This window comes from Schistocerca gregaria, chromosome 1, assembly GCF_023897955.1.
Source record: "Schistocerca gregaria isolate iqSchGreg1 chromosome 1, iqSchGreg1.2, whole genome shotgun sequence".
Classification (NCBI taxonomy): domain Eukaryota; kingdom Metazoa; phylum Arthropoda; class Insecta; order Orthoptera; family Acrididae; genus Schistocerca; species Schistocerca gregaria.
The window spans coordinates 220,144,505-220,169,879 of NC_064920.1; the positions used below are offsets into that span (position 1 = coordinate 220,144,505).

The following is a 25,375-nucleotide window of genomic DNA, read 5'->3' on the forward strand; positions in this document are numbered from 1 at the left end:
AGGGTTCATCTAACCACAATCATACTATCTCCCTACCATTCTACTCCCGAACAGCGCGCTGGAAAAACGAACACCTAAACCTTTCTGTTCGAGCTCTGATTTCTCTTATTTTATTTTGATGATCATTCCTACCTATGTAGGCTGGGCTCAACAAAATATTTTCGCATTCGGAAGAGAAAGTTGGTGACTGAAATTTCGTATATAGATCTCGCCGCGACGAAAAATGTCTTTGCTGTAATGACTTCCATCCCAACTCGCGTACCACATCTGCCACACTCTCTCCCCTGTTACGTGATAATACAAAACGAGCTGCCCTTTTTTGCACCCTTTCGATGTCCTCCGTCAATCCCACCTGGTAAGGATCCCACACCGCGCAGCAATATTCTAACAGAGGACGAACGAGTGTAGTGCAAGCTGTCTCTTTAGTGGACTTGTTGCATCTTCTAAGTGTCCTGCCAATGAAACGCAACCTTTGGCTCGCCTTCCCCACAATATTATCTATGGGGTCTTTCCAACTGAAGTTGTTCGTAATTTTAACACCCAGGTACTTAGTTGAATTGACAGCCTTGAGAATTGTACTATTTATCGAGTAATCGAATTCCAACGGATTTCTTTTGGAACCCATGTGGATCACTTCACACTTTTCGTTATTTAGCGTCAACTGCCACCTACCACACGATACAGCAATCTTTTCTATATCGCTTTGCAACTGATACTGGTCTTCGGATGACCTTACTAGACGGTAAATTACAGCATCATCTGCGAACAACCTAAGAGAACTGCTCAGATTGTCACCCAGGTCATTTATATAGATCAGGAACAGCAGAGGTGATAACAGGGGTAATTTTCGACCATTCCTCCAGGAGCACTTCCTCCAAATCGTTTTTACCGGACTGACGCCTTTTTTCTGCTTTGTGTGTCAAGATGAGCCCACAGGTCCTCAATTGGGTTCAAATCAGGTCTCTGAGGTGGTGTTAGAACCCTTCTGGGGGCATTGTACAGTAACCACTCCCTGGTTACCATGGCGGTATGTTTGTCTTGCTGGAAATGAAACACCCCAGTAAGGCCCAAAGTCTGTGCACTAGCGTGTAAATTACCTCGCAACACGTCGATGTATCTCATATGATCCATTGTACCGTGCATTACAGCTAGATTTCCAACGCCGGACGCCGCCATATAGCCCCATACCATGATACCGCCCCCACCGTGTTTGACTGTGGGAGGTATGTGTTTGATGTCGAGGTGCGTATTCGGCTTGGTGCCAAACTTTCTTTCTTGCATCAATTCCGAACACATTGAACTTCGATTCGTCGCCAAATATCACAGTGTTCCAAAACTCCATCGGCTTGCTGATGCAGTGCTTGGCAAATTGCGGGCGTTTCTGCCGGTTAATTTCCGGTATGTATGGCTTTTTCCTGGGAGAACATCCATGCATGTCAGCCTCATTCAAAACATTGCTTATAGTTTGAACACTAACCGTCTTGACGACGTTGCCTGAACAACCTCAGCAGTAGTTGCTGCATTTGTAGCAGCTTCCTTCCGAGCAAGTGCGATGATACGGCGACGCTCTCAGGTTGTAAACACTTTTGGAATTCCAGGACGACACCTGTTCACTGTTCTTCCAGTCTCTTTATATTTCTGAATGATGGCTCCTACCGTGGTGTAGCTAACAGACACCTCTGCTCCAATTTGTCGATAGCTACTCCCTTGTGAATGGAGCAATACCACTCTCTCACTCAACGCCACTCAATGTTCCTTCTTCTTCGGCCCCATGCTGACCACTATCGCGCAATACAGCAACATACAAGCGACTGGGCCGTCAACAACACGCCGTGTCTATTTCGTCAGCAGATGGCGTTCTGGTACCTGAAAACCCAGCAATATGCCGAGAAGCCACGCTCTGTGCCAATACTTTTTGTATGCTGAGGAGATACAGGTTTGTCCTTAACATTGCATTTCTTTGTTAATGGTAGGCACTTTGGGCAGAATTGTAGTGTCTGGTATGTGAGGTAGCACGTACAAGTGCTGTGTAGCGGAAGGTGCGGTGTTTGTAACCAGCAACGATAAATACTCACGTGTACCAATATTTTTTGGTGCGATTGTACGTCATAAGAGAGCACCCAAACCATCTTCCACTAACTTATTCCTACCCCTCTGTAGGGTTCCTTTTAAACGAGTGGCGACGCAGTTCGCAGACACGCCGGGAAGTGTTTATTTTCCACTAGGGGTTGGACAAAAATATGGAAACACCACGAGAAACGCGTGCTTGAACACTGACTGTAGATGCGCTCGTTTATCTGACTACAGACGGCGCCTGTACGAGGCGGTACCCAAAAAAAATTATTTTTTAAAGCTATATATTTTCAAATTGTTTACAAAACAACCTTATCCCCTTCAAAATACTCTCCATTTCACCCCACCACTGATTCCACTGCTCCAAACATTTTTTGTACGAGGGTCACTCCAAAGGAAATGCACACTATTTTTGTAAAAATACAATTTTCATTCTGCATGTGTGAAAGTTTTACAGTGTGTAGATACATCCTTCCCGCTTGTTTTCAAACTTAGTTCAACCTGTTCCAGTGAGTGGCGCCGTCACAGCATATCTTCAAGATGGCTGCTACACTTGACGTTCGTCAGAAGCAGCGTGCTGTCATAGAGTTCCTGTGTTGTGAAAACGAGACAGTGGGAAACGAGGTTGAAAAAGATGTATGGAGATGCTGCTGTCGATCGCAGTACAGTTAGTCGGTGGGCAAGCAGGTTACGTGATGAAAGCGGGCATGGCAATATTGAGGATTCTCCGCTTAGTGGAAGGCCTCGTACTGCACACGCTCCAGACAATGTGCAGAGAGCTAACGAATTGGCGACTACTGACAGACGCATCACAGTGAACGAACTGCCACGCTACTTTGGGATAGGGGAAGAAAGTGTCTGCAGAATACTGAAAGTGTCGGCGTTAACAAAGGTTTGTGCCAGGTGGGTTACTAGGATGTTGACAGTGGTTCACAAAGAAACAAGGACTCTTGCTTGTGGACATCATGCCAAGTGGAACCATCATAAATACTGATGCATACGTCACAACACTGAAGAAATTTGAAGCTCGACTGAGTCGTGTTCGACAACATCGGCAAAAGCAGGATGTTTTGCTGTTGCACGACAATGCACGGCCACATGTCAGTCAAAAAAAACCATGGAAGCGATCACAAAACTTGGGTGGACAACACTGAAACACCCGCCTTACAGTCCTGACCTGGATCCATGTGACTATCATCTCTTTGGGAAACTAAAAGACTCTCTTCGTGGAACAAAGTTTGAAGATGATGACTCCCTTGTGCACACTGCCAAACAGTGGCTCCAACAGGTTGGTCCAGAGTTTTACCGTGCTGTTACACAGGTGCAGGTTCCAAGATGGTGTAATGTAGTTGAGAGGAATGGAAATTATGTGGAGAAATGAAAATATTGTTCCTAAAGGATGTATCTACACACTGTAAAACTTTCAAACATGTAGAATAAAAGATGGATTAAACAAAAATAATATGTATTTCTTTTGGAGTGACCCTCGTAGTAATCATTAGAAATAGCTGACAGCTCCTCCCACGTTTTTTTTTTCTTGACTTCTTCAGTGCTGTCAAGTTGGTGTCCTTCTGTGCCCTTTTTCATGTATGGAAATAAGGAAAAGCCGCGCGGTGCCAGGTCAGGTGAGTTAAGTACGTGGGGCAGTGGGATCATGCCATTTTTAGCCAAAAACTAACAGGGGTGGCTGTGAGTGCAGATACATTGCTGGGATGGAAGAACCAGTCTCCTGTCTGGCACAAATCGGGTCTTTTTTTAGACATACTGTTCTGCAATCTTCTTAAAACTTACAAATAAAAGGTTTGATTGGCGGTCAGACCTGGGGGGGGGGGGGGGGGGGGGGGAGGGAACTCTGAATGATCTATGCCATTGGTATCAGAAAAGCAAATCAGCATGTTTTGATGTTTGCTTTGACTTGTCTTGACTGTTACTTTCACGTTCGTAACCATAGCACCATGACTTTGACAGAAAATCTCGATCAGTTTCAATCTCTCGTTTCAAAGCACGACATGTTTGAACTCGACATTCCCTTTCAACCGAGTAAGAAAGTTGGCAGCAACCCTTTTCATATCCAAATCTTCCGTTAAAATTCGCTGAGACGAGCTCCAAGATAACCAATTAATCTCTGACAGTTGATCAGTTGTCTGTCGACAGTTTGGGAGCACAAGATCTCGAATTTTTTCAATATTCTCGTAGATTCGGGCAGTTTATGGATGTCCAAAAAGAGATTTGTCATCAATCGACATGTCGCCATTTTTTTTATCCAGCAAACCAGTCGTACACTTGAGTTTTTCCCATAGCGTCATCTTGGTAAACTGTCTTCAACATTAAAACAGTTTCAGCACCACTTTTACCAGGCAGCAAACAAAATTTTACACCTGCCTGTTGTTCATTTAAACTTGCCATCATGAAAAAGGAAACAAGAACAAAACAGTGCTAGCAAAAATAATCACTGCAGATAAACAGAACAAGCCAGGTTGACAACACAGGCGGCACTGAACGGGCAATGAGTTGCTCTATACACGCCTAGTGGCAGAAATGCGTACTACACTAGCTCCACCCACTGCAATGTTTTACCGATTTTTTTTACTCCCTCATACAGTATCCACAACAGCTTTCTAATGTCACTCATGGTCAGAAGTGTTCTGTGTAGTTATGAGTGCATTATGTCACAGTAAAGTTACTTATAATGTTAGCCAATTGTTGGCGCTTTTCTGTATCCTTCCGCCAATTTTGCCGATCGGTTCGGTATGCGAGCACACTGAACGGTCTTGTTTTCGAAGGAAAGTCCCAACATTATTCTGTAAGCATTGCAGAAGCGGTGCCGAACGGTCCTAGCGAGCCGAAGCGCTGTTGTCAGTTCTCCTTACGCCAACCAATCAAAAGCAATCTCCCTCAGATCCGCACATGCGCACTGCATCGCCACAGTGGCACCAACCTGAAGTGGCTAGCAGTCGAGACTGGCACGTTACTCTTCACAGTTAGAGTACATAATACTTTTCAACTTTCGCTGACCGCGTTCTTCCATGAATGCATGATACAATAGAATATTCATTGTGTTCTGGAAGCTTCCATAAATGTCACATTATGTCACCTTATTCTCATTCACATCGATGTCTTGTTTTGTATTTTACGTTTCGGAATATGAATTAGGAATATAGTACACCATTGTACAAATGCATCTATAGAAACACCCGAAAAATTCTTTTTTTCTGTTTTCCGTCGTTCCTTAGTTTCTTCAGAATTCATGGAGGTTCTTTTCGTCTATGCAACTAATTGAAGGCAATTTGTTTACTGCCATACACGTTTTCCTTCTTTTATCCGTGAAGATGCTTCACAAATAAAAGAAGCGAAACGTGTATGGCAATTAACAAACTGCTTCTAGAGATCCAAACGACGAAGTAGCCTACTTCACTGTGTGATACATCAACTATTTGTTTCATAAAAATAAAAATAAAGAGCATGTGGCGAGTGCAGCTGCAGAAGTTCGTTGTAGTTCATAACACGCATCCCATGAATCAAAATGTTTTATATATGGTGGTATTGTCTGAAAATACTATGGCGGGAACCTTTCCTCTTTGTCTACTGTTGTTAAGGATTCGATCGCAGGTAAATACTTGTGACAAGCTAGAGTATAAAGACGATTGCTGCTAGTTTCATTCGCAGTAATTTAAGTTGTGCTCTTAGATTCCTTCTACCCACACACTCTGTAATCGCTACATATTCAGAAAAAATTGTCAATTATTTGTGAAAAGAAAAAGTATAAATGTCTCTGTCAGTTGTTTCACGCACAGAAATTTTATCTTTCATCTCATTAGCCTCGAAATCGAATATACTCGTTACTGAGAAAGCGCGCTCATATGTGTAAATAACAACGAATATTTCAGATAAATGCTTCATTTTGACGATTAATGAGGTCCTTTGCACCTTTGCACCCAGCGGTATGTGAACCTTTGACCTTTGGCACGGCAGCTCGTTGCCTTGCGAAATTGGCTGCTACAGCTTGCATGCCTTCAGCACTTAATTCCACTTAATTCCGGTCGAGAGAGACGTTGGCAAGTGATGCGGGCGTAAGTAGTAAATGCATGAAATTTTGGAAGGTTTTTCTCTACCAGGCTTCACAAAATTGCTTTGCATTGTTACTTAAAAGTTTTAAAAGCGTTTCGATAGTTAATAAGTAAACCATTTGCAGAAAAAAGTAAGTGAAGGCACTAGTAATTTCAACTTACACTCAAGTGATATACGTAAACAGAGCCGACCTTTTGAAATTTAATGATTTTTAAACTCTTAATTACGTAAAAATAATAGGTATTTTGTGATAATATTGAGCGAAACTGTTTTTTATGTTATAATTATTGACAGTAACAACAATACAAACCATATTTCTAACAAAGCGAAACAGTCGATCATGAACTCACTTGTCACCCAGATGCGTCCTTGTGATTCTTCAGTAACACAAACACTAAATCTGAAGGTAAAACCGCTCAATATGTCTAAAACAACAAATTCTACATGCAAATAAATCACATTGAACCGAACGAGAGGGCTATACCGAAACCTAAAACCTCTCGGTGCATTTGTCACATAAACGGCAGGAGGACCGATCGGTAAAAGGTATCAGAAGGTTACAGAATAACTACTTTGGATAAAGAACCGAAAATGACGTCACTACCAAGGCACTACTGCACCAATCGGTATAAATGATACAGAATATGGCTCATGGTAGGTGTTCCCATGCCAAAGAGCTTGGTGTTTCAAGAGGCACTGTATCAAAGATGTATATCACATACAGGGAAAATGGTAAAATATCATCCGCTAAGTCATAACTAACGTGTGTGTAGAATGAGACGGTCTCTTGGGAGGATTGACACGAAAAATAAGAGGACGGCATCTGTGAAACTTACTGCACAACATTATCAGCGTCAAAACGACATGAAGGAAGCTCCAGAAGCAGTGAATTGAAGGCGATCTGTAATTCGAATTCACTCATCAATGATGCAAATGCCAGTAGCAGGAAAATGTGCTACTTATGACGTAAAACCTGAACAATGGTGCAAAGCAAGGAAGTCATTTAATCGGATGAGTCTTGTTTCGCACTTTTCCGACTTCTGACCGAGTTTACCTCCCAAGAATGAAGAATGGCAAGGGTTCGATGATGATTTGGGCAGTCAGTTCATGGCATTCCTTTGACTCTGTATTTATTCTGCAAGGTCTCATTACTACCATGAATTTTGTGACAATTTTGGCTGATCTGGTCCGTCCAGTCGTAGAATTTTTGTACCCCGTTGTTACTGCGTGTTCCAAATCGATAGCGTTCCTGTTTACGCAGCTCGCATCGTCAAGGACTGGTTTTCTGCGTCGTCGTAACAGCACTGTGAAGCACACTACGCCTATCAATATACTCTAGCCGTTTTGAGCCATGTGTCCACGCTTCAGTACCTGACCTGCTGCCCAAGAGAAAATAAACATTAGTGGCTTGCTTGTGCCACATGTACCTGGAAGTACTGTTGTTGTTATGGTCTTCAGTACAATGACTGGTTTGATGCAACTCTCCACGCAACTCTTATCTTGTGCAAGCCTCTTCATATCCGAGTACCTACTGAAACCTACATCCTTCTTAATCTTCCTATGTATTCATTTCTTGGTCTCCCTCTACGTTTTTAATCACCCGCACCTCCCCCCCCCCCCCCCATGCTTCCCACCGGAATTAAATTGGTGGTGATCGCTTGATGCCTTAGAAAGTGTCTTACCAACCAATCCCTTCCTCTAGTCATGTTGTACCACAAATTTCTCTTCTCCCCAGTTCTATTCAGTAACTATTATTAGTTACATGATATTCCCATATAATCTTCAGCATTTTTCTGTAGCACCGCATTTCAAAATCTTCTATTCTCTTTTTGTCTAAACTATTTATCGTCCATGTTTCACTTCCATACATGACTACACTCCATACAAATACTTTCAGAAACGGCTTCCTGACACACTCGAAGTTAACAAATTTCTCTTCTTCAGACAGGCTTTTCTTGGCATTGTCAGTCTACATTTTATATCCTCCCTACATCGACCATCAGCCGTTATTTTGGTTCCAAAATAGCAAAATTCGTGTACTGCTTTAAGTGTCTCATTTCCTAATCTAATTCACTCAGAAACACCTGCTTTAATTCGACTACATTCCATTATCCTCGTTTTGCTATTGTTGATGTTCGTCTTATATCATTATAGCCTCCTTTCAAAAAACTGTCCATTCTGCTCAGCTACTCTTCCAGGTCCTTTGCAGTCTCTGACAGAATTACAATGTTGTCGGCTAACCACAAAGTTTTTATTACTTCTCCATTGATTTTAATTCGTACTCTAAATGTTTCTTTTGTTTCCTTTACTGCTTGCTCAATATACAGATTCAGTAACATCAGGGATAGGCTACAACCCTGATTCACTCACTTCTCAACTATCGCTTCCCTTTTGTGCCCCTGTACATAACTGCCATCTGGCTTCCGTACAAAGTACTATAATTATTAGTCGTCAGATGAAGTAAATACTGATGTAATGTTGTTCCGCCCACTCATCCCTGTTGTTCTCTCGTCGCTCCTTACTGATTGTAAAAATGCCCATGTTGGATGCATAACTATATTCAGGCACCAGTTAGCACAATGCACTAATTATTTAACAATCTCTCTGCACGTCAGAGCTTTTACTTGTGATTTCTGAGTTCCAGGTTTAATTTGTCACGTATCTCCTGATGGGACTACTATATTATATTGCAGAATTGCATTACTGCGTTATAATCACAGAGCACCAAGTGGCTTCTTCTGTATATTTTTATGTTTTTTAAATAATCCGGACAAGTACGCTCGTGGAATGCTAACTGCGAGCACACCATGACGAACAATAAGTCTAGTGTTGGATGAGCGTCTCCATACGGCTTTCGCGCTTCTGAGGCGAACCTGTCATGAAAAAACGTTGGTCTTCTTTGGATGTTCCCTATTTGCTCCATTTATCTATCTGGTAACTGTCCCAGACCGAGGAGTAATACTGAAGTATCGGCCGAATGAGGGTTTTGTAAGTTGCCTCCTTCGTGGGTGGACTAAGCTTCCTGGCGGTTCTTCCAGTGTATCTTAGTCTGCCGTCTGTTTTTCTTCCGATTATTTTTGTTCTTCAAGGGTTTTAATGACGTTACCCGCATCTGGGCAAGAAGTTAAAATTTGTGCTGGATTTGCACTCGAAACTGGATTTCTCACACAAGCAGTCGCCTTAACTGTCATTCCTTTTGTTTGTCTCTTTTTGTTCTATATTTTTCGTTGAATGCTTTCGGGGCGGACGTCCTGTGACATCAGTCAGGTTTTTTGTTGATCCGTTCACTCAGTTTTTTCTTACTACAGAAGGTAGCTAATAATGCGACTGAACACGCTGACCTACCACGCCGGCATAGCCTTCCGATCCAAATTCCCAGCCGGTTACTCACAACTGAACCTGAAATAACATACCACATGTACATGTAGATTATTTTTACGTTGTTGCTTCACTTTAAATCATTCCACACGCATAACTTCATGTATTTAATTTATGTGATTGCACCCAGCGCTTGTTCAGCAGTCGTTTATGAGCGGGATATTTACGAGGTGCATTCAAGTTCTAAGGCCTCCGTTTTTTTTTCTAATTAATTACTCACCCGAAATCGATGAAACTGGCGTTACTTCTCGACATAATCGCCCTGCAGACGTACACATTTTTCACAATGCTGACGCCATGATTCCATGGCAGCGGCGAAGGCTTCTTTAGGAGTCTGTTTTGACCACTGGAAAATCGCTGAGGAAATAGCAGCACGGCTGGTGAATGTGCGGCCACAGAGAGTGTCTTTCATTGTTGGAAAAAGCCAAAAGTCACTATGAGCCAGGTGAGGTCAGCAGGGAGCATGAGGAATCACTTCAAAGTTGTTATAACGAAGAAACTGTTGCGTAACGTTAGCTCGATGTGCGGGTGCGTTGTCTTGGTGAAACAGCACATGCGCAGCTCTTCCCGGATGTTTTTGCTGCAGTGCAGGAAGGAATTTGTTCTTCCAAACATTTTCGTAGGATGCAACTGTTACCATAGTGCCCTTTGGAACGCAATGGGTAAGGATTACGCCCTCGCTGTCCCAGAACATGGCATCCATCATTTTTTCAGCACTGGCGGTTACCCGAAATTTTTTTGGTGGCGGTGAATCTGTGTGCTTCCATTGAGCTGACTGGCGCTTTGTTTCTGGATTGAAAATGGCATCCACGTCTCATCCACTGTCACAACCGACGAAAAGAAAGTCCCATTCATGCTGTCGTTGCGCGTCAACATTGCTTGGCAACATGCCACACGGGCAGCCATGTGGTCGTCCGTCAGCATTCGTGGCACCCACCTGGATGACACTTTTTTAGGTCGTCATGCAGGATTGTGTGCACAGAACCCACAGAAATGCCAACTCTGGAGGCGATCTGTTCAACAGTCATTCGGGATCCCCCAAAACAATTCTTTCCACTTTCTCGATCATGTCGTCATACTGGCTTGTGCGAGCCCGAGGTTGTTTCGGTTTGTTGTCACACGATGTTCTGCCTTCATTAAACTGTCGCACCCACAAATGCACTTTCGACACATCCATAACTCCATCACCACATGTCTCCTACAACTGTCGATGAATTTCAATTGGCTTCACACCACGCAAATTCAGAAAACGAATGATTGCACACTGTTCAAGTAAGGAAAACGACGCCATTTTAAGTATTTAAAACAGTTCTCATTCTCGCCGCTCGCGGTAAAATTCCATCTGCCGTATGGTGCTGCCATCTCTGGGACGTATTGACAATGAACACGGCCTCATTTTAAAACAATGTGCATGTTTCTATCTCTTTCCAGTTCGGAGAAAAAAAATAGGAGGCCGTAGAACTTGAATGCACCTCGTATGTTGAGTTTCGAATGCCAATCCCTGTACCAATACATATTTTTCTGCATTTCACTACAACTTTCCATCGTTATGACTACTCTTTATGTACGACAGCATCATCTGCTAACACCCCCACATACCTCCAGATGTTACTCACTAGGGCGTTTATGAAGGGTGATCAGAAACAGCTTGAAAAGCATGTAAGTATGTTGAAAAGAAGGTTGTGCAGACAAACAACTGCTAAGAAAAAAATCTCTACATTGCTACGTTTCCTACTCAATTAACACTGAAGTTAGCCAGTGAGCAAATTCAAGTATAGCACCACAAACAGCGTCGCCAAACGAGGTTTTCGTTTGTTTTTTTCTAAAACCGAACAAAACTTAGAGATGAGACGACAGTAAAAATTGAATCCGAGTCAATTGCGAGCAGTCTCGTGTGCTATCATCAACGCTATGGCAACAGCTGTCACTAATTGTATTTGGCGTGCCGCTTGATTGGCTAGCATCAATGCTAATTAGTACGCAGCTCGTGGTCTTGCGGTAGCGTTCTCGCTCCCCGCGCACGGGGTCCCGGGGGCGATTCCCGGCGGGATCAGGGATTTTCTCTGCCTCGTGATGACTGGGTGTTGTCTGTTCTTCATCATTATTGACTCGCAAACCGCTGAAGTGGCGTCAATTAAAAAGGACTTGCAATACATCGGTCGAACTTCCCTGCATGGGGCCTCCCGGCCAACAATGCCATCCGATCATTTCATTTTTCAATGCTAATTAGTTCGGAAACGACGCACCGTATCGAATATATTTCTTAACTATTATTTCCCAGCTGAATTTACCCTCCAACACCCTAATCTTTTCAGACTGTTTCGGAGCCCCTATATACACTGATGAGCCACAACATTATGAACTTGTAGCATGGTGGGTCACATTTGGAACGCAATACGTCAGAGATTCTACGTGATATGTATAAGACAAGTACACGGTCGGTTTCTCGTGACAGGTAGCACCAAATATCTACTCATAGATCAGGCAATTTCCCAAATTACCGGTCGGAGGTTTAAGGAAAGCAGGAGGCTCCCTATAGCAACGCACGTGTTCCATCAGCTTAAGAATAGACGAATTTTGTGGCTATGACGTCGGCGTGAATTAACTGGAACGCTCCTCAAAATACTGTAGCAAGAATCAGGCCTTGTGACATAGACAGTTATCCAGATGGAAGATCTCATCGCCATCAGGGAAGACACCGAGCGTGAAGAGGTAACATGGTCTGCAATAACATTCACATAGCTCACGGCTTGTCATGATTCTTCTGTTTAATAGCACCACAGGTGGGATGAAAGTCCAGGTAATACTGCCCTCATCAGTTTGCATCCGAAGCGTGATGCATCTTTCGAACAGCCGTTTGTCCAGATGACGGCATATCCTGACACGATCACCGACCAGGTGTAACAAGAAATGTGATTCATCTCACCAGGCGACACGTTTCCATAGATCCACGGTCCAGTTTAGATAATCCAGCGCCCACTGCAGTTGTTGCTGACATTCTTGCTGGGTCAACATGGGAACACACAAGGATCGGCTACTGAGAAGCCCCATGTTTGACATCGTGTGCTGAACAATATGTTCAGAAACACCTGGGCCAGCACCATATTGCACTCTGGCGTTTTATCCGCCACAGCGAGAGCTTTAGAGAGCGGGAAAGCCTCCGACATCAATGTTCTACGATGAAGCGTAGACATAAAACAGCTTGTCACCTACTCGTGGTTTCATTATCCTTCAACGACATTCCATAGACACTCACGACAGTAGCTTGAAAAGCCGACCAGATTTTCCGTTTCTGAGATTCTTTTTGTCAGGCGGCGGACCATAGCAACCTCACCTTTGATAAAATCTCTTATATCTGAGGATTTCATTATTTGCGGCTATCTTCGTCGCTAGACTGATTCTCCATTCGTCTTTGGTCTGGAAATATACACTCATGTTGAGAAAAAAGAAACAGAACACCTTGAACGACTAGAGATAGAACGTTTTTTATTCACAGGATATGTACATTAGTGTTCCCTGCAGAAATAATCAGCATTTCGTTCAGCTCGGCTCAGCATGTGCCTGTTGCCTAGTAGTCACAGAGTCGCCATGGACCATGATAAGTTGTTCCATGCCTGATGGCATCGACGCTTATAAGGCGTGATTGGCGTCCTGTAGTATAGCCATCCATGCTGCATTCACCCGGATCCAAAGTTCTTCCGTGGTGGTTAGCACTGGGTCGCAGAACTGCACCTGCTTTTGTGCATGCGCAACGTTCGTGACGTAATTACCATATGGGCCAAATGAACACGCATTGACAAATAATGTGCACGGTTCAACATGTGCACAGCTAGCCCTTGCCTTTCAACAACAAGCTTACGTCAGGACCACCAGTTAGTAGCACACTGTGGCAGACTGTTACCCTCATTTGCTCCATACAAATCCAGTTAGATGATAGCAGACTCGTCAGATATGCTGATTGAGTCACTATTACTGGAGTAAAATTAGATGAGGTGTCGGTATATATTAATGATGTACTCTCAGTAGACTTATTTTGTGAATGAGTTATAGTTTATTAAGTTATGAATTTTATCATACAGTAATCTATTTGAGGCGCTGACAACGGTAACTCCCCATCGCACCCCCTCAGATTTAGTGGTAAAACGGTCTAGTGGATAGACCGTCAAAAACAGAACACAGATCAAGCATGAAAACAGGAAGAAAGTGTACTGAACTGCGGAAAGAAAAGCAAAATATAAACAGTGAATGGACTGCAAGCAGGCGAGCCATGTTCAAAACTCCCTAGTGCCAATTTTTTTTCGCAACATTATGAACTATCTGTTCGGTCATTGAACTGTTTGTTCTCTTTCTGTAGTCTTGGCAGGTGTCATACTATACATTGGTTATAGTGTATGAGTCATGTAAGAATAAGTTACCGTCGAATGCAAATGTGATGAACAATAAGAGCAGGCGAGATACCACATAGACATCTCACAGAAATGAAAACAATAAATAAACGGGCATTAACAATGTTAGAATAAAGGAATTAAAAGAGTCAAAGACTCCAAAACGGAACACAACTTCAAAAATGTTAAAGACATATGTTTTGATAGAGCACAAGGAAAACTGTGCTTGTGAAGCTGTTGCGTTCATTTAGTCCAGCAAATGTGACAACTGTTATGTTTTCATCATTTCGTTGGGAGTGACCACATTCACACTAACACTTAAATTGGCCAAGGCGGCATATCTCACTCACTCATCAGGCGTACAGGTTAGTGCATCGATAAGAAAAAATGGTTCAAATGGCTCTGAGCACTATGGGACTCAACTTCTGAGGTCATCAGTCCCCTAGAACTTAGAACTACCTAAACCTAACTCACCTAATTACATCACACACATCCATGCCCAAGGCAGGATTCGAACCTGCGACCGTAGCAGTCACGCGGTTCCAGACTGAAGCGCCTAGAACCGCTCGTCCACCCCGGCCAGCGCATCGATAAGAGATTCCTATCATAAGACTCACGTACTGTCACTAATGCCGTGTGTGACACACCAGATGTATTGTTTGGTGGAGAATTCAGTTGACTTGTCGCCTTGTCATCAAAGGTTTGCGGTTCCCATTCGAAAGCCACTTCCTTTCAGCTGCCAATATGATAGTTGTCCAGAATCAACTTTCATTATAAGTCTCTTCCTTACAACTCGCTGCTGCAGACGGACGTTACACCACAACAGAGATATCAGTTTCAATATAACGAATAGACACGTCAATGACCCGACGGACAGTTCATAATTTTTGTGAAAAAAAATTTGACACAATGGAGCTTTGAGTATGGGCTCATTCGCGTTGGAGTCCAACACCGCCACCGCTTAATCTCGACGCCATGGCTCTTCGTCTGTGCCCGATGTTGTATTTTTTGAGCTTGTACCGTTCACTGTTTCTCTTTTGTTTGTTTTCACAGTTCAGTGCACCTTCTTCCTATTTTTATTCTTGATTTGTATTCAGTTTTTGACCGGCTGTCGACAGGGTGCTCTTGCCACTAAATCTGAGGGGGTTGCGATTGGTAGTTTCCCTTGTGAGAATCACAAGCACGTCACTATCGATTGTGAGATAGTAGCATTTATTCAAGCTTCTGAAATCTGTTGATCTTATGGTGAGTCAGGCTTCCCGTGCTGTAGGCCGACATTGTATGTAATTATGAAAATTCACGAAAAGCTGGTTTCGCTGATATTCACTTTCATGTGCTTTAGGCACTTATGGATCTCCGTGCCTCATTTGTATTCTAGTCAAGCGACCTTGTTGGTAAACATTACTGCTTGAGTTTAGTCATTTCTGCTGGCTGGTGTGGCCGAGCGGTTCTAGGCGTTTCAGTCTGGAACCGCGCCACCGCTAAGGTCGCAGGTTCGAATCCGGCCTCGGACATGGATGTGTGTGATGTCCTTAGGTTAGTTAGGTTTCAGTAGGTCTAAGTTCTAGGGGACTGATGACCTCAGATGTTAAGTCCCATAGTGCTGAGAGCCATTTGAAACATTTAATCATTTCCACAAACGGCACTTTGTGTTTGAAATTGGTTGCTTACTATGTGGGAATCGGCTATCGCGTAAAGTGTAAACATGAACTTTGCTGAATCTATTTCAAATGCTAACTGAAAAGTAAAGCTGTGAGGATAGGTCGTGAGCCGCGCTTGGATAGCTCAGTCGGTAGATTACTTGCCCTCTAAAGGTAAAGGTCCCGAGTTCGAATCTCGGTGCTGCAGGAAGTTTCATATCAGAGAACACTCCGTTGCAGAGTGAAAATCTCGTTCTTGGAACAGAAAAGTAAATTACCAACAAAGGTTAGCTGCAATTGAAATGGGACCTTCGAGAACAAATGCTTTGTTTGTGATAGTTAGCACAATTTGATGTGTGGGTGCAGCATAAGAATATCTGATTTTCAGACCGGAAGTAAATTCGTGAATTAATACATCTGTTAGGGATCTTGTACACTTGCACTAAAAAATGGAAAAGCACGAAAAACTCCCACTTACCCCAAACTGTGAAATGGAGGGTTGCGAAGCCTTACACATTATTTCGTTATTGCCTGTTCTTTATTACGTACAAAACAACAAAATTCTAAAAAAAAATTTTTGTCGGTTATGCATCTTATTGTTATTATTAGTATTACTGTTGTTGTTATTATTATTAGGCAGTAGCTGTGCTGCGCGGTATGGGATCCTTATCTGATAGGATTGACGAAAGACATCGAAAAACTTCAGAGAGGGGCAGCTCGGTTTGTATTATCTGGAAATAGGGGAGAGAGTGTCAAGAATATAGTGAGGGATGGCAATCATGAAAACAAAGTCGTTTTTCACGAACCTTTAATCATCAACTTTGCCAAAGTATTTTGGTGACTTACGTCAACATAGGGAAAAATCATCACCGTGATGAAATAAGACAAGTCAGAGATCGTACGAAAAGATTTATATGTTTATTTTATTTTTTTCCACAAGCTGTTCTGGGCTAGAACGGTGGAGAAATAGTCTGAAAGTGTTCTTTGTAGCGTCTACCAAACATATAAGTGAGAATTGGAGAACAATCATGCAAATGTGTGTGAGCGCTCACAGTTTATGGTAGAAATGGACATTCTTCTTTCAAATCCTCTTACCGTGATCGGACCTTTTCGAGAGAGCCTAATTCAGAAACAACAGTTCAAGGCAACCGAAACATTTTCAATCTGATTCTAGCCTACTGGCTATTTGTAATGAATTTTTGCGTGTTTCTAAAATTTCATTCGTTCTTTTCGCTGGTTTAGGCACTGCAATAACAATAATAATAATAATAATAATAGGGCCTACACCACGCTTGTCCGTCCTGTGCTAGAGTATCGCTCTGCTGTGGGATCCTTACCACACAGGATTGACGGAGGTCAGCACAATTGACTCTTATATACATCATTGTCTCAAGTGGCAAATTTCCAATGCAGTGCTTACTGATCTCTATCAGTGTCCCATGCAAATATAAAATTTCTGAGCTGTGTTCATTTTCCACAGTTCATCACCCTGTTTCAGGTTTGATTTCTTTAATGAAGTTTTTATACCGACGTTGCGCAATGGTAAGTGTTTATCAGGGCTATGCTTTCCGGACCGTCACAAATGGCGCCAACTCAATTAGCGATGACAGATAAAACCGATAAATTAAAGATGCGTCGGAAACGTATCAACACACAAAGAACTGACAAGCAAATTACACAGGGGACGAGTACCTGTTACCTCAACAGAAAAAATTATGACTTAATCACTGCGATATGATTACAATCACGGTGGACACTGAATGACTGATAATATTTGGTGATAATACAGATGCTACACTAACAAATCACGCTGATCGACAATTCAAAAGATTATTTACTCTTTTTGGGAAAGGCAGTTGTACTGCTTACTGGTGAGGTGACGATATTTATTTATTTATGTCTTTATTTTACCTGGCAAGATTAGGGCCTTCAGGCCCTCTCTTACACCTAACCAGGCATACTCAGATTGAACGAGTTACAGTTTCTACATAACATTAAGGACATATAACGTATTATGTAGTATTGATGTTAATGAAAAAAAATAGAGATTATAAAAGTAGTACAATGATAATTATAACAATAAAAAAATAATTATAACAATCAAGAATAATAATAATAATAATAATAATAGTGACTATGTATATGAAAGTAAACATACTTTTCTTTTGTGAATGTCAGTTCCATTGTTAGTTGGGAATTTTCTCGTTATATTCTTGCAGCTTGTGAGTTATTCTCATCGAGCAGAGACATAAGACGATAGAATGGGGTAAAAGAGATATATAAGAGGTAGATAGGTTAGAGGAAGAGAAATAGAAATAAAACAGGAAGCTGGTACAAAACAATTCTGCATCCGTTGTCGAACGTGCTTAATACGTGCCAGGTGTTTCAGGTAACGATTTTTTCTCTGAAACTTACAAAATAATATGTGAAAGGAAAATTTATTTGATAAGTAGACGCAAGAAACGTCACTGTTTCTGTGCAGTTATGAACTTAGATTATCAATTCTTCTTCAGGAGAGTTGCAGCAATGAGCTGTAATTTTTTTAATAGAACGTACACTCCTGGAAATGGAAAAAAGAACACATTGACACCGGTGTGTCAGACCCACCATACTTGCTCCGGACACTGCGAGAGGGCTGTACAAGCAATGATCACACGCACGGCACAGCGGACACACCAGGAACCGCGGTGTTGGCCGTCGAATGGCGCTAGCTGCGCAGCATTTGTGCACCGCCGCCGTCAGTGTCAGCCAGTTTGCCGTGGCATACGGAGCTCCATCGCAGTCTTTAACACTGGTAGCATGCCGCGACTGTGTGGACGTGAACTGTATGTGCAGTTGACGGACTTTGTGCGAGGGCGTATAGTGGGCATGCGGGAGGCCGGGTGGACGTACCGCCGAATTGCTCAACACGTGGGGCGTGAGGTCTCCACAGTACATCGATGTTGTCGCCAGTGGTCGGCGGAAGGTGCACGTGCCCGTCGACCTGGGACCGGACCGCAGCGACGCACGGATGCACGCCAAGACCGTAGGATCCTACGCACTGCCGTAGGGGACCGCACCGCCACTTCCCAGCAAATTAGGGAAACATGTTGCTCCTGGGGTATCGGCCAGGACCATTCGCAACCGTCTCCATGAAGCTGGGCTACGGTCCCGCACACCGTTAGGCCGTCTTCCGCTCACGCCCCAACATCGTGCAGCCCGCCTCCAGTGGTGTCGCGACAGGCGTGAATGGACGGACGAATGGAGACGTGTCGTCTTCAGCGATGAGAGTCGCTTCTGCCTTGGTGCCAATGATGGTCGTATGCGTGTTTGGCGCCGTGCAGGTGAGCGCCACAATCAGGACTGCATATGACCGAGGCACACAGGGCCAACACCCGGCATCATGTTGTGGGGAGTGATCTCCTACACTGGCCGTACACCTCTGGTGATCGTCGAGGGGACACTGAATAGTGCACGGTACATCCAAACCGTCATCGAACCCATCGTTCTACCATTCCTAGAACGGCAAGGGAACTTGCTGTTCCAACAGGACAATGCCCATCCGTATGTATCCCGTGCCACCCAACGTGCTCTAGAAGGTGTAAGTCAACTATCCTGGCCAGCAAGATCTCCGGATCTGTCCCCCATTGAACATGTTTGGGACTGGATGAAGCGTCGTCTCACGCGGTCTGCACGTCCAGCACGAACAGTGGTCCAGCTGAGGTGCCAGGTGGAAATGGCATGGCAAGCCGTTCCACAGGACTACATCCAGCATCTCTACGATCATCTCCATGGGAGAATAGCAGCCTGCATTGCTGCGGAAGGTGGATATACACTATACTAGTGCCGACATTGTGCATGCTCTGTTGCCTGTGTCTATATGCCTGTGGTTCTGTCAGTGTGATCATGTGATGTATCTGACCCCAGGAATGTGCCAATAAAGTTTCCCCTTCCTGGGACAATGAATTCACGGTGTTCTTATTTCAATTTCCAGGAGTGTATTTTTTCTATCATTTAGCTGATATATTTAAACCTACTACGTAAAAATCTATTTAAATTATCTTTCTATCAGTTTTCGTAATGGAGCCAGAAACTTTCAACGTTTTATGTATGGATGCACGACACTGTGCTACAAAAAAAGTTGCTGGTGTCACGTAGCGATAAGCTTCCTCGATGCCCTCTTTGAAGTTATGTTCTTTTAGAGTGTAAAGTGTGTTCTTACACCGGCACAGACGAAGTAAGTCTGATTGTACAAACAAATAAGATTCGACATGCCGCAGGCACTGATGTGGAATAAATATGCAGCACACATCCAGTGCGTACGTTGGGATGTTACTAATGCTCGAGTAATGCCAACATGCCAGAAGCAGGCGTGACTAATGCCGTTACGTATACTATGTGATCAAAAGTATTCGGAAACCTGACTGAAAATGACATAAGTTCGTGGCGTCCGCCATCGGTAATGCTGGAATTCAATATGGTGTTGCCGGCCGGGGTGGCCGAGCGGTTCTAGACGCTACACTCTGGAACCGCGCGACCGCTACGGTCGCAGGTTCGAATCCCGCCTCGGCCATGGGTGTGTGTGATGTCCTTAGGTTAGTTAGGTTTATGTAGTTCTAAGTTCTAGGGGACAGATGACCTCTGGAGTTAAGTCCCATGGTGCTCAGAGCCATTCGACATGGTGTTGGCCACCCTTAGCCTTGATGACAGTTTCCACTCTCGCAGGCATACGTTCAATCAGGCGGTGGAAGGTTTCTTGGGGAATGGCAGCCCATTCTTCACGGAGTGCTGCACTGAGGAGAGGTATCGATGTCGATCGGTGAGGCCTGGCACGAAGGTGTTCTATAGGATTCAGGTCAGGACTCTGTACATCCAGTCCATTACAGGGATCTTATTGCCGTGTAACCACTCCGCCACAGGCCGCGCATTATGAGCAGGTGCTTGATCGTGTTGAAAGATGCAACCGCCATCCCCGAATTGCTCTTCAACAGTGGGAAGCAAAAAGATGCTTAAAACATCATGCTGTGATAGTGCCACGCAAAACAAGGGATGCAAGCTCCTCCATACATCAAGCGAGGCGTTGTTTGGCGTTTACCAGCGTGAAGTGTGGCTTATGAGCAGCCGCTCGACCATGAAACCCACCTCCCGCCTAACTGTCATAGTACTTGTAGTGGTTTCTGATGCAGTTTGGAATTCCTGCGTGATTGTCTGGATAGATGTCTGCCTATTACTCATTACGACCCTCTTCAACTGTCTGCGGTCTCTGTCAGTCAACAGACGATGTCGGCTCTAAAAATGGTTCAGATGGCTCTAAGCACTATGGGACTTAACATCTGAGGTCATCAGTCCTCTAGACATAGAACTACTTAACGTAAGGACATCACACACATCCATGCCCGAGGCAGGATTCAAACCTACGACCTTAGCAGCAGCACGGTTCCGGACTGAACCTCTCGGCCACATCGACCGGTACGAGGTCGGCCTGTACGATTTTGTGCTGTACATGCCCCGCTACGTTTCCACTTCACTATCACTTCGGAAACAGTGGACCTAGGGATGTTTAGGAGTGTGGAAATCTCGCGTAGAGACGTATGACACAAGTGACACCCAATCACCTGACCACTTTCGAAGTCCGTGAGTTCCGCGGAGCGCCCCATTCTGGTCTCTCACGATGTCTAATGACTAGTGAGGTCACTGATATATAGTACCTAGCAGTAGGTGGCAACACAATGCACCTAATATGAAAAACGTATGTTTTGGGGGGTGTCCGGATACTTTTGATCACATAGTATATCTTGGTCGAGGAGTTCCATCAGCTTACGTGCTAAATTACAGCTTCAAGAAACTAGTAGTTTCTGAAGCTTGGGTCATAAAAGACGAAGACCAGAAAGAATTGAGGATATGGAAGTGTTGCAATACAAGACGATCCTCATGTCCAGTCAGTAATATCAGCTTTATAAAATGGTTCAAATGGCTCTGAGCACTATGTGACTTAACATATGAGGTCATCAGTCCTCTAGACTAGAACTACCTAAACCTAACTAACCTATCACACACATCCATGCCCGAGGCAGGATTCGAACCTGCGACCGTAGCAGCGGTGCGGTTCCGGACTGAAGCGTCTAGAACCGCTCGGTCACAGCGGCCGGCTTCAGCTTTATATCTGTGTGGCAAATAGTAGGCGAGAGCTGTACTGTCTTGTTACAATTAAAATGCAGCTGCAGCTGCAGGTCCAGTGTGGGTTGCAATTATAGTATGGCAGCAAAACTTGGTAGATATTCTAATGCGTTAATGCGGATCCGATTTACGATGAAAAAAATTTGTTCCAATTTTGGCCACCAGGCACATATTGGATTAGGAACAGGACATGGGTAGTCAAAGTAAAACAAGTGAGAGACCCAACTGTTGGTTTTATTATTGACAACCGCCTACACAATCTGAACAATACGAGCACTGGAGACGTCGACGATATGCTGTACAGACCAGAGTTACACCTAGTGGCCAAAACTGAAACGAACTTTTTTCCACCGTAAATCAATTCCGCATCAACACATTAGCATATCAAAGTTAGGTTGACATACGTAATTTCAGCTCATACTACCTGGATGGTAGTGCATCAAGTCACAATTTCAGTCTACTTACGGATTTCTAAATCACAAAGAATTATGCGCTAGAAACCACCATAAACAGTTTTCCGGCATTTTTTACTACTTTTGTTATTAGATATGAGGTGTTTGGTGCAGCTTTTCGTTAGTAAGTATTACAAGTTTTACATATTTAAGTGCTGTATAATACAATAGAGTTATGAACTCTTTAGCTGCAACATTCTGTATACCTTAGCTTTTCGCGGATGATGCTGTAGTATATAGAGAAGTTGCAGCATTAGAAAATTGCAGCGAAATGCAGGAATATCTGCAGTGGATACGCACTTGGCGCAGGGAGTGGCAACTGACCCTTAACATAGACAAATGTAATGTATTGCGAATACATAGAAAGAAGGATCCTTTATTATATGATTATATGATAGCGGAACAAACACCGGTAGCAGTTTCTTCTGTAAAATATCTGGGAGGATGCGTATGGAACGATTTGAAGTATAATGATCATATAAAATTAATTGTTGCTAAGGCGGGTGCCAGGTTGATATTCATTAGGAGAGTCCTTAGAAAATGTAGTCCATCAACAAAGGAGGTGGCTTACAAAACACTCGTTCGACCTATACTTGAGTATTGCTCACCAGTGTGGGATCCGTACTACGTCGGGTTGACAGAGAGAGAAGATCCAAAGAAGAGCGGCGCGTTTCGTCACAGGGATATTTGGTAAGCGTGATACCGTTACGGTGGTATTTAGCAAACTCAAGTGGCAGACTCTGCAAGAGAGGCGCTTTGCATGGCGGTGTAGTTTGCTGTCCAGGTTTCCAGAGGGTGCGTTTCTGGATGAGGTATCGAATATAATGCTTCCCCCTGCTTATACCTCCCGAGGAGATCACGAATGTAAAATCAGAGAGATTCGAATGGGCACGGAGGCTTTCCGGCAGTCGTTCTTCCCGCGAACCATCCGCGACTGGAACAGGAAAGGGAGGTAATGACAGTGGCGCGTAAAGTGCCTTCCGCCGCACACCGTTGGTTGGCTTGCGGAGTATAAATGTAGATGTAGAAAACTAGTTAGATAACGTGTCGTCAATTGTGCACCGTCTTGCAGCTTGAAACGGAAAGTCTCCTACCATGGAAGACGCGATATTTGCAAATGAACTGAGTTTCTAGAACTTCTTAACAATTTTCCCGTCTTGAAAAATGGGAATTTGTGCTGGTTGGTCACTAGCTTCTATTTCATAACGTTTTCAAACTGTAATTGATTTTTGATAATACGTACTTCCGTTTAACGTAATTGCACTCACTGATTATTTGTGTGTAATAGAGTAATAATGTAACACACAAATTATTAAATACAGTACTGACAAGAGGTTCTCGACTGCAACACTTTTAAATTTGAATAGAAAACAGTATTTGTTCCTTGATACAAGATTATGTTGCATCTTGAAACAGTTTTTCACAAACAGTATTTGTTTCTAGGTACAAGACCACTTTGTTGCTTGGAACAGTTTTTCATATTTGTAAAAACGTCACTTTTCCAGAGTAATGGTTGTAGCTTCATAAAACACTGTAGCATACAAGAAGTGAATGCTGTCACGACAAAATGGAATACATACATTTTATAAATATGTGTGTGTGTGTGTGTGTGTGTGTGTGTGTGTGTGTGTGTGTGTGTGTGTGTGTGTGTGTGTGTATGTTCCATATCTCCTCCTAAACCACTAGAGTGATTTCAGCCAATCTTAGTACACGTATCTCTTAATGTCAGGCAAACATTGCTGTGGTGGTAAGAACCACCTACCTATCACAGTTCAGGAGATATGACATCATAAACAATGACACGCGTGAATAACTGTCACATCAAGCTTGACATTTAAAATTACTACTTCTTTGCTACTGACTGTATTCGTAACATATTTCGCAGACTGTATCCACATACGCCACTAAATGTAACTACAAAGTTGTATATGGATACCGCACATACTTCAGGGAAATATGACATCATAAATACTGAGGTGTGTGAAAAAACAGCCACATGGTGCTTGACTACAAACTAAACTCCCCCCCCCCCCGAAACAGGCCATGAAGGCCCAACGATATCGACCGGCCGCCGTGTCATCCTCAGGCCATAGGCGTCACTGGTTGCAGATATGGAGGTGCACACCACTCTCCGGGCCGTGTATGTCAGTTTCCGAGACCGGAGCCTACTTCTCAATCAAGTAGCTCCTCAGTTTGCCTCACAAGGGCTGAGTGCACCCCGCTTGCCAACAGCGCTCGGCAGACCGGATGGTCACCCATCCAAGTGCTATCCCAGCCCGACAGCGCTTAACGTCGGTGATCTGACGGAAATCGGTGCTACCACTGCAGCAAGGCCGTTGGCACATGGTGCTTGACGTTTACATTTATTACTTCGTTGATACTAACTGTAGTCGCAAGAAATTTGGCAGACAGTATCCACATATGCCGCTGAATGTACCTACACTATCATTGTATGACACATATATCAGAAGATATGACGTAAAAACACTGAGATGTGTGAAAAACTGTCGCTTCATGCATGGTGTTTACATTTATTACTTCTTTGATACAAACTGCATTGGTAACATGTTTTGCAGGCAGTATCCACATATGGCGCTGAATAATGGCGACTCATAATTCAAGACATATGACGTCATAAGCATTGAGATGCTTGAAAAAAAGCCGCATCATGCATGAAGCATTAAAACATGACACTCCCGCAGTCGAGTCAACTTCAGGAAATCCCTGACACCTGGCAGAGCTATTGACAGCTTTCAGCCTTGAAGCCCAAACGACGGTATGCGAAAACAATAGAGCTATGAAGAGGCGTTTCCGCAGAGGCGTTTGCATAATCGCGTGTAGACACGCGAAGTAGCTGTAGTTGTAGGAGGAGTTTAGTGTTTAATGTCCCCTCGACCACGAGTTCTTTAGAGACGGAGCATATGCTGCGATTAGGAAAGAATGGGGAAGGAAATCGGCCGTGCCCTTTCAAAAGGAACCATACCGGCATTTGCTTGAAGAGATTAAGGAAAAACGTGAATCAAGATAGCCGGACGCGGGTCTGGACCGTCGTCCTCCCAAATGCAAGCCAGTGTGCTAACCACTGCGCCATATCGCTCGGTAACTGTTCAAATGACTCTGAGCACTATGCGACTTAACTTCTGAGGTCATCAGTCGCCTATAACTTAGAACTAATTAAACCTAACTAACCTAAGGACACCACACACATCCATGCTTGAGGAAG

At 43.6% G+C, this 25,375-nt stretch overlaps 1 protein-coding gene and 1 pseudogene across 1 annotated transcript in view; one reads left to right on the plus strand and one right to left on the minus strand.

Moving 5' to 3' along the window:
• The window catches only part of LOC126337818 (uncharacterized), a 96,794-nt gene that overhangs the window by 40,781 nt on the left and 30,638 nt on the right, over positions 1 to 25,375 (plus strand). The window lies entirely within an intron of this gene.
• On the minus strand, positions 24,376 to 24,493 carry LOC126292797 (5S ribosomal RNA; annotated as a pseudogene).